General features: G+C 37.5%; 1 long non-coding RNA gene across 1 annotated transcript; it reads left to right on the top strand.

Annotated features, from left to right (window-relative positions):
- Positions 1 to 3,283: 3,283 nt before the first annotated feature.
- On the top strand, positions 3,284 to 3,916 carry LOC114543721. The gene is made up of 3 exons (XR_003690173.1): positions 3,284 to 3,324; positions 3,538 to 3,612; positions 3,740 to 3,916. It is a non-coding gene; the product is annotated as an uncharacterized LOC114543721 (long non-coding RNA).
- The last annotated feature ends 1,767 nt before the right edge of the window (positions 3,917 to 5,683 follow it).

Here is a 5,683-nt window from a genome sequence, read left to right as displayed (position 1 = left end):
GTCTGTTACAGCTCAGGAAAAGCGAGAGGAACGTCAAGGAATCAACTTGAAGGATATCTCTCGCATTGGAGGACAAAAATAGGATTCAAAGCCAGGAAAGATGTGAGAATTTAAATCCAGTTGTTTTATTACAAGTAAGTGTTCATATTAAGAAAATGGGAAATGTTCTAGTCGTTTGAAAGATGAAAAAGCAATGGTATTTAAACGGATCTTTTTTACAGATTCAGTCAAGATCTGACAGCGTACAACCTGATTTGGAATTACAAGGTGAGTCTCGAAGTTAAAGTTAGTTTCCATTGAAAATATAGGAAATGAAAAGGTAATGGAGAATTTCCTGTCGCTATGAGTATAACAAGACAATTCAATAGTCCTGACCTCTTTCTCTAAACTGTTGTCGTAAAAGAGTATGAAAAAATTTCTTTTGTTTTCAATGTGACAGACGCGAGAGGAACTTCTGGGGCTCTCGAATCTGAGATGCGCAAATTTGCAATGGAAAAAGACCTGAGTGGAAACTACGTTGTTTTTTGGAATCACCTTTAGTTTGAAGTCCTGCATGAATGTTTAGCTGATCAACTGAAAATAGGTTAGTGATAAGCCTTATACTGCTCTAGCTTTTTAACAGTTCTTCTTAAAGCGCCCCCCCTATCCCTCGATCGCAATCAAACTCAGTAACGTATCTCTCCTATCAGGCGACTATTATTTGAGAGTCTTGTTGGAACAAAACGACGGGGAGACGCCGATAACAAATGTGTGAGTCCACGACATTTATCTATCAGGATTTGCAAATATTCAAACTACTGTCTTTTCACAACAGTCGATATTTAAGAGGTTTTAAAGCGTCTTAATTTTGAGAAGTATTATACACACTTCAATTCAAGCCAGGAACAGTTGATGGAAAAATGAGTCAACTATAGATCCTCCGGCAGGAATCGCTTTTGCGATGCCGGTGCAATGCTCTTGTCACTGAGAACGTATAGTTGACTAATTTTTCCATCAACTGTTCCTGGCTTGAATTTGAAGTGTGTATAATACCACACGAAATTAAGACCCTTTAAAACCTCTAGAATATTCCTGCACCGTGTGAAGTGCCTAAAATCATCTGTTGATATTTATTTAGAACTTCACTTTAGGAAGCTGATGAAGAAACCGCGGCAAAAATACAAGATTTGGCGCTTGCCAAGGGCGCTCTACCAAAAGCTTACGCATGGCCATGATTACGCAAAGCACTGATAGACGTTCGCTACTGAACAGGTGCGAATTAGTGTGATAAATTAACAAATTGTTGCAGATGTATAGCCTCGATTCCATCCGGAGGACCTGAGTTGTATTTTAGCAACATTCTTAGATTCATCTTAAAACTTGTGATTTTATAATCCTCTATATACTAGCCATCTGTAAATAGTTCAATTGAGACTAACAAGCATACTCCATAAGTAATTTATAATCTTTATTGTTGGCATATAGGCAATTGAGTGGACATCTAGTGGCTCTCTGGACAACTGGTCATCCAAGAGCAATGGCATTACTTGTGAGAATAATGTTCGTATTAAAGCAGTTATAGTTTTTAATGTCTAAAATATACAATAAAGTTTAAATGCGGGATTTCCTGTTCGTAAGTTTTGGTTCATAAACCATTATGTAATAAATTTGAATACGATTTTCACAGCCTGCTGGTTTGCTCTATTACCTTGAAAGCCCTGACGAGGTAGGAAATCTTTGAGAATTTTTTGCGAGGGCCATTATTTACATAAACCCATTGCAGTGGTTCTGACTAACCAATCATAATAGTGACTAAGTGGTATCAACTGCTTTGGTAACTAAACTCCATCATTCATCCTTATACTGTGCCAACTGCCCCACTGACGAAATAATTACATAGTAATTCATTCAGAAGTGTAAAACCTTTTTGTAAAGAAGCAATTTTGTTGGAAAGTTTTTATCTTTCCTTCAGCCACCGGAGACTAAAGAAGATCATTTATCAATTCGTGACAATGTAAAGCTTGCAGAGTACGTTTTAAAGCAACAATCGTGTTCCAAAATTTCATGATGCATGCTTGTATGTACGTATAAGCCTGTTATTTCACGCGCTATACTTGTCTGTTACAGCTCAGGAAAAGCGAGAGGAACGTCAAGGAATCAACTTGAAGGATATCTCTCGCATTGGAGGACAAAAATAGGATTCAAAGCCAGGAAGATGTGAGAATTTAAATCCAGTTGTTTTATTACAAGTAAGTGTTCATATTAAGAAAATGGGAAATGTTCTAGTCGTTTGAAAGATGAAAAAGCAATGGTATTTAAACGGATCTTTTTTACAGATTCAGTCAAGATCTGACAGCGTACAACCTGATTTGGAATTACAAGGTGAGTCTCGAAGTTAAAGTTAGTTTCCATTGAAAATATAGGAAATGAAAAGGTAATGGAGAATTTCCTGTCGCTATGAGTATAACAAGACAATTCAATAGACTCTTTCTCTAAACTGTTGTCGTAAAAGAGTATGAAAAATTTCTTTTGTTTTCAATGTGACAGACGCGAGAGGAACTTCTGGGGCTCTCGAATCTGAGATGCGCAAATTTGCAATGGAAAAAAGACCTAGAGTACGTTTTTGGAATCACCTTTAGTTTGAAGTCCTGCATGAATGTTTAGCTGATCAACTGAAAATAGGTTAGTGATAAGCCTTATACTGCTCTAGCTTTTTAACAGTTCTCTTAAAGCGCCCCCCCTATCCCTCGATCGCAATCAAACTCAGTAACGTATCTCTCCTATCAGGCGACTATTATTTGAGAGTCTTGTTGGAACAAATGACGGGGAGACGCCGATAACAAATGTGTGAGTCCACGACATTTATCTATCAGGATTTGCAAATATTCAAACTACTGTCTTTTCACAACAGTCGATATTTAAGAGGTTTTAAAGCGTCTTAATTTTGAGAAGTATACACACTTCAATTCAAGCCAGGAACAGTTGATGGAAAAATGAGTCAACTATAGATCCTCCGGCAGGAATCGCTTTTGCGATGCCGGTGCAATGCTCTTGTCACTGAGAACGTATAGTTGACTAATTTTCCATCAACTGTTCCTGGCTTGAATTTGAAGTGTGTATAATACCACACGAAATTAAGACCCTTTAAAACCTCTAGAATATTCCTGCACCGTGTGAAGTGCCTAAAATCATCTGTTGATATTTATTTAGAACTTCACTTTAGGAAGCTGATGAAGAAACCGCGGCAAAAATACAAGATTTGGCGCTTGCCAAGGGCGCTCTACCAAAACGCTTACGCATGGCCATGATTACGCAAAGCACTGATAGACGTTCGCTACTGAACAGGTGCGAATTAGTGTGATAAATTAACAAATTGTTGCAGATGTATAGCCTCGATTCCATCCGGAGGACCTGAGTTGTATTTTAGCAACATTCTTAGATTCATCTTAAAACTTGTGATTTTATAATCCTCTATATACTAGCCATCTGTAAATAGTTCAATTGAGACTAACAAGCATACTCCATAAGTAATTTATAATCTTTATTGTTGGCATATAGGCAATTGAGTGGACATCTAGTGGCTCTCCGGACAACTGGTCATCCAAGAGCAATGGCATTACTTGTGAGAATAATGTTCGTATTAAAGCAGTTATAGTTTTTAATGTCTAAAATATACAATAAAGTTTAAATGCGGGATTTCCTGTTCGTAAGTTTTGGTTCATAAACCATTATGTAATAAATTTGAATACGATTTTCACAGCCTGCTGGTTTGCTCTATTACCTTGAAAGCCCTGACGAGGTAGGAAATCTTTGAGAATTTTTTGCGAGGGCCATTATTTACATAAACCCATTGCAGTGGTTCTGACTAACCAAACATGATAGTGACTAAGTGGTATCAACTGCTTTGGTAAACTAAACTCCATCATTCATCCTTATACTGTGCCAACTGCCCCACTGACGAAATAATTACATAGTAATTCATTCAGAAGTGTAAAACCTTTTTGTAAAGAAGCAATTTTGTTGGAAAGTTTTTATCTTTCCTTCAGCTACCGGAGACTAAAGAAGATCATTTATCAATTCGTGACAATGTAAAGCTTGCAGAGTACGTTTTAAAGCAACAATCGTGTTCCAAAATTTCATGATGCATGCTTGTATGTACGTATAAGCATGTTATTTCACGCGCTATACTTGTCTGTTACAGCTCAGGAAAAGCGAGAGGAACGTCAAGGAATCAACTTGAAGGATATCTCTCGCATTGGAGGACAAAAATAGGATTCAAAGCCAGGAAAGATGTGAGAATTTAAATCCAGTTGTCTTATTACAAGTAAGTGTTCATATTAAGAAAATGGGAAATGTTCTAGTCGTTTGAAAGATGAAAAACAATGGTATTTAAACGGATCTTTTTACAGATTCAGTCAAGATCTGACAGCGTACAACCTGATTTGGAATTACAAGGTGAGTCTCGAAGTTAAAGTTAGTTTCCATTGAAAACATAGGAAATGAAAAGGTAATGGAGAATTTCCTGTCGCTATGAGTATAACAAGACAATTCAATAGTCCTGACCTCTTTCTCTAAACTGTGTCGTAAAAGAGTATGAAAAAATTTCTTTTTTTTCAATGTGACAGACGCGAGAGGAACTTCTGGGGCTCTCGAATCTGAGATGCGCAAATTTGCAATGGAAAAAGACCTGAGTGGAAACTACGTTGTTTTTTGGAATCACCTTTAGTTTGAAGTCCTGCATGAATGTTTAGCTGATCAACTGAAAATAGGTTAGTGATAAGCCTTATACTGCTCTAGCTTTTTAACAGTTCTTCTTAAAGCGCCCCCCCCTATCCCTCGATCGCAATCAAACTCAGTAACGTATCTCTCCTATCAGGCGACTATTATTTGAGAGTCTTGTTGGAACAAAATGACGGGGAGACGCCGATAACAAATGTGTGAGTCCACGACATTTATCTATCAGGATTTGCAAATATTCAAACTACTGTCTTTTCACAACAGTCGATATTTAAGAGGTTTTAAAGCGTCTTAATTTGAGAAGTATTATACACACTTCAATTCAAGCCAGGAACAGTTGATGGAAAAATGAGTCAACTATAGATCCTCCGGCAGGAATCGCTTTTGCGATGCCGGTGCAATGCTCTTGTCACTGAGAACGTATAGTTGACTAATTTTTCCATCAACTGTTCCTGGCTTGAATTTGAAGTGTGTATAATACCACACGAAATTAAGACCCTTTAAAACCTCTAGAATATTCCTGCACCGTGTGAAGTGCCTAAAATCATCTGTTGATATTTATTTAGAACTTCACTTTAGGAAGCTGATGAAGAAACCGCGGCAAAAATACAAGATTTGGCGCTTGCCAAGGGCGCTCTACCAAAACGCTTACGCATGGCCATGATTACGCAAAGCACTGATAGACGTTCGCTACTGAACAGGTGCGAATTAGTGTGATAAATTAACAAATTGTTGCAGATGTATAGCCTCGATTCCATCCGGAGGACCTGAGTTGTATTTTAGCAACATTCTTAGATTCATCTAAAACTTGTCATTTTATAATCCTCTATATACTAGCCATCTGCAAATAGTTCAATTGAGACTAACAAGCATACTCCATAAGTAATTTATAATCTTTATTGTTGGCATATAGGCAATTGAGTGGACATCTAGTGGCTCTCTGGACAACTGGTCATCCAAGAGCAAT

This window comes from Dendronephthya gigantea, unplaced genomic scaffold (genome assembly GCF_004324835.1).
Source record: "Dendronephthya gigantea isolate DGI-Jeju-01 unplaced genomic scaffold, DenGig_1.0 000533F, whole genome shotgun sequence".
NCBI lineage: Eukaryota > Metazoa > Cnidaria > Anthozoa > Malacalcyonacea > Nephtheidae > Dendronephthya > Dendronephthya gigantea.
Note: the sequence above shows the minus strand (reverse complement) of the source record. Positions and strands in the feature narration are given on the sequence as shown.